Below are 5,069 nucleotides of genomic sequence, written 5' to 3' on the forward strand. Positions count from 1 at the left end.
AGGGTGATCCTCATTACCAACAAACACTGTCTGCCTGTGTCCATTCGTGCGAATGGACAGTTTGTTGCTGGTCATTCCCACATAGAATGCATCACAGTGTAGGCAGGTCAGTTGGTAAATCACGTGGGTGCTTTCACATGTGGCTCTGCCTTTGATCGTGTACACCTTCCGGGTTACAGGACTGGAGTAGGTGGTGGTGGGAGGGTGCATGGGACAGGTTTTACACCGGGGGCGTTTACAAGGATAGGCGCCAGAGGGTAGGGAAGGTGGTTTGGGGATTTCATAGGGATGAACTAACAGGTTACGAAGGTTAGGTGGACGGCGGAAAGACACTCTTGGTGGAGTGGAGAGGATTTCATGAAGGATGGATCTCATTTCAGGGCAGGATTTGAGGAAGTCGTATCCCTGCTGGAGAGCCACATTCAGAGTCTGGTCCAGTCCCGGAAAGTATCCTGTCACAAGTGGGGCACTTTTGTGGTTCTTCTGTGGGGGATTCTGGGTTCGAGGGGATGAGGAAGTGGCTCTGGTTATTTGCTTCTGTACCAGGTCGGGAGGGTAGTTGCGAGATGCAAAAGCTGTTGTCAGGTTGTTGGTGTAATGGTTCAGGGATTCCGGACTGGAGCAGATTCGTTTGCCACGAAGACCTAGGCTGTAGGAAAGAGACCGTTTGATGTGGAATGGGTGGCAGCTGTCATAATGCAGGTACTGTTGCTTGTTGATGGGTTTGACGTGGACGGACGTGTGAAGCTGGCCATTGGACAGGTGGAGGTCAACGTCAAGGAAAGTGGCATGGAATTTGGAGTACGACCAGGTGAATCTGATGGAACCAAAGGAGTTGAGGTTGGAGAGGAAATTCTGAAGTTCTTCTTCACTGTGAGTCCAGATCATGAAGATGTCATCAATAAATCTGTACCAAACTTTGGGTTAACAGGCCTGGGTAACCAAGAAGGCTTCCTCTAAGCGACCCATGAATAGGTTGGCGTACGAGGGGGCCATCCTGGTACCCATGGCTGTTCCCTTTAATTGTTGGTATGTCTGGCCTTCAAAAGTGAAGAAGTTGTGGGTCAGGATGAAGCTGGCTAAGGTGATGAGGAAATAGGTTTTAGGTAGGGTGGCAGGTGATTGGCGTGAAAGGAAGTGCTCCATTGCAGCGAGGCCCTGGACGTGCGGAATATTTGTGTATAAGGAAGTGGCATCAATGGTTACAAGGATGGTTTCTGGGGGCAACAGATTGGGTAAGGATTCCAGGCATTCGAGAAAGTGGTTGGTGTCTTTGATTTACATTCCCTCCGCAAACATGCCTTGACCCTAGCCAGATTACGCTCCCATATTCTATTTTCTCAGGCTTGTCTGACATTTGGCATTACCCCCAAAGGCCTCACACTTAAAGTTCCCATCTCTGGCTGCAACCCTTCTTTCCAGCAGTCCCTATAGCAGTTCCAAACTGAACAATCCATTGCCCTCACCCACCAATCCTTCACCTACACATCAACTCAGCCATTGAACACACCCGTCAACTCCTGTCCTTAATAAAAGTCCTTAATCTTTCCTCTCCCACATCCACACCGGCTGTTCAGAGCATCCTCCTACAGGCCAACCGTAAATTAGAACAGCATGCCACCCTCCACCTCAAAAAACTGTCCAATCTCCTGGTTTCCCACCTCCGGAAAGGCTACTCACTCACCCTTCACAACCTTTCCAGCAAACCTCAACCTCCTCTCATTGCACACCAACCCAGTCTCTCCCATCTACTCAATCTCCCACTTCCAGCTCCACTCCCTCCAAAACCTCAAAATTCCAATGAACACAACCTGGAACCACAACACCCTAATTCAGTTGTTAACCTTTCCTCCAAACCTCTCTCCCAATCCGAAACCTCTGTCCTATCCAAAGGCCTCACCTTCAGCCCCACTCCCAGATTCAACCAAACAGCCCTCGTCAAAGATTTACTGTCCTACACTCGTACTCTCTGCTGGAAATATCACTTTGCCACGAAGAAAAATGATCCTAATCCTACTCCTAATGATCCAACTCCCCAAGACACCATCCAAATTGAACCCTGCCTGGAACAGTTCCGTCCTCCGTCGCAGCGGGACCCACCTCCTCTTCCTCAAATCACCCTCTCCAAACCTTCCAGGAATTTCTGACTTCCAGCCTTGCATCTCAATCCTTCTTAAAAAACCTTAATCCTACTCCCAACATCACCACTGCTGAAGCCCAGGCTATCCGTGATCTGAAGACTGACCGATCCATCGTCATTCTTCCAGCGGACAAGGATTCCACGACCGTGGTACTTGATCGTCAGGAGTATGTGGCTGAGGGACTGCGTCAGCTTTCATACAACACCACATACAAAGTCTGCCTAGGTAACCCCATTCCCGATGTCCAAGTGGAGCTTCAAGGAATCCTCAGAACCTTAGGCCCCCTGCAAAACCTTTCACCTGACTCCATCAACCTCCTGACCCCACCGACACCCCGCACCCCTACTTTCTACCTTCTTCCTAAAATCCACAAACCCAATCATCCCGGCCGCCCCATTGTAGCTGGTTACCAAGCCCCCACAGAACGGATCTCTGCCTACGTATATCAACACCTTCAACCCATTACATGCAGTCTCCCATCCTTCATCAAAGACACCAACCACTTTCTCGAACGCCTGGAATCCTTACCCAATCTGTAACCCCCGGAAACCATCCTTGTAACCATTGATGCCACTTCCTTATACTCAAATATTGCGCACGTCCAGGGCCTCGCTGCAATGGAGCACTTCCTTTCACGCCAATCACCTGCCACCCTACCTAAAACCTATTTCCTCATCACCTTAGCCAGCTTCATCCTGACCCACAACTTCTTCACTTTTGAAGGCCAGACATACCAACAATTAAAGGGAACAGCCATGGGTACCAGGATGGCCCCCTCGTACGCCAACCTATTCATGGGTCGCTTAGAGGAAGCCTTCTTGGTTACCCAGGCCTGTTAACCCAAAGTTTGGTACAGATTTATTGATGACATCTTCATGATCTGGACTCACAGTGAAGAAGAACTTCAGAATTTCCTCTCCAACCTCAACTCCTTTGGTTCCATCAGATTCACCTGGTCGTACTCCAAATTCCATGCCACTTTCCTTGACGTTGACCTCCACCTGTCCAATGGCCAGCTTCACACGTCCGTCCACGTCAAACCCATCAACAAGCAACAGTACCTGCATTATGACAGCTGCCACCCATTCCACATCAAACGGTCTCTTTCCTACAGCCTAGGTCTTCGTGGCAAACGAATCTGCTCCAGTCCGGAATCCCTGAACCATTACACCAACAACCTGACAACAGCTTTTGCATCTCGCAACTACCCTCCCGACCTGGTACAGAAGCAAATAACCAGAGCCACTTCCTCATCCCCTCGAACCCAGAATCCCCCACAGAAGAACCACAAAAGTGCCCCACTTGTGACAGGATACTTTCCGGGACTGGACCAGACTCTGAATGTGGCTCTCCAGCAGGGATACGACTTCCTCAAATCCTGCCCTGAAATGAGATCCATCCTTCATGAAATCCTCTCCACTCCACCAAGAGTGTCTTTCCGCCGTCCACCTAACCTTCGTAACCTGTTAGTTCATCCCTATGAAATCCCCAAACCACCTTCCCTACCCTCTGGCGCCTATCCTTGTAAACGCCCCCGGTGTAAAACCTGTCCCATGCACCCTCCCACCACCACCTACTCCAGTCCTGTAACCCGGAAGGTGTACACGATCAAAGGCAGAGCCACATGTGAAAGCACCCACGTGATTTACCAACTGACCTGCCTACACTGTGATGCATTCTATGTGGGAATGACCAGCAACAAACTGTCCATTCGCACGAATGGACACAGGCAGACAGTGTTTGTTGGTAATGAGGATCACCCTGTGGCTAAACATGCCTTGGTGCACGGCCAGCACATCTTGGCACAGTGTTACACCATCCGGGTTATCTGGATACTTCCCACCAACACCAACCTATGCAAACTCCGGAGATGGGAACTTGCTCTTCAATATATCCTCTCTTCCCATTACCCACCAGGCCTCAATCTCCGCTAATTTCAAGTTGCCGCTACTCATACGTCACCTGTCATTCAACATCATCTTTGCCTCTACACTTCCGCCTCGACTGACATCTCTGCCCAAACTCTTTGTCTTTAAATATGTCTGCTTGTGTCTGTATATGTGTGGATGGATATGTGTGTGTGTGCGAGTGTATACCTGTCCTTTTTTCCCCCTAAGGTAAGTCTTTCCGCTCTCGGGATTGGAATGACTCCTTACCCACTCCCTTAAAACCCACATCCTTTCGTCTTTCCCTCTCCTTCCCCTCTTTCCTGATGAGGCAACAGTTTGTTGCGAAAGCTTGAATTTTGTGTGTGTGTTTGTGTTTGTTTGTGTGTCTATCAACCTGCCAGCGCTTTCGTTCGGTAAGTCACATCATCTTTGTTTTTAGATATAAAAAGTAATATAAGGTATATATCAGCATGTATCTTCTTAACCAGATGTGAAAAGTTGCAGCCATCCACACAATGAAAACTTTACATTATGGAACAATCTATCACCATCTTAGCTACTGCACAGAAATAGGGATCTTGCTGCAGACATACACCTTAACAGGATTAGGATCGAGAGTCTTGTCATGAAGCTTTCATACATCACAGATACTATACAATCTATCCGTTGTACCTCTATAAGTTAATTACTTTTTTGTCCACCAGCAAACAAGTGTGTTAATTTAGTGATATACATGGCCACAACACCAGGTTCAAATGTAACTGCTTCAGACAAAGAAAAAAATTAAAAATAAGGGACGATAGCCCATACATTAATGGGTGACTTGGTATACTAAGTTGCCAGAGTCCCTGAAAACTAGTAATCATAGACTGTTCAAATCAAAATCTTTTAATTTAAACGTTCTTGCATTCACTCAGTGGATTTTAAAGCAGCAAATAGAACTGATGTATTGTTACATAAAGTACATTCAAGCTTCTCCAAGAACTAGGCTTTGCCATGAAGGGATGGATCAGTGCCCAGTGAACTGGATGACAAGACA

This window comes from Schistocerca nitens, chromosome 6 (genome assembly GCF_023898315.1).
Source record: "Schistocerca nitens isolate TAMUIC-IGC-003100 chromosome 6, iqSchNite1.1, whole genome shotgun sequence".
NCBI lineage: Eukaryota > Metazoa > Arthropoda > Insecta > Orthoptera > Acrididae > Schistocerca > Schistocerca nitens.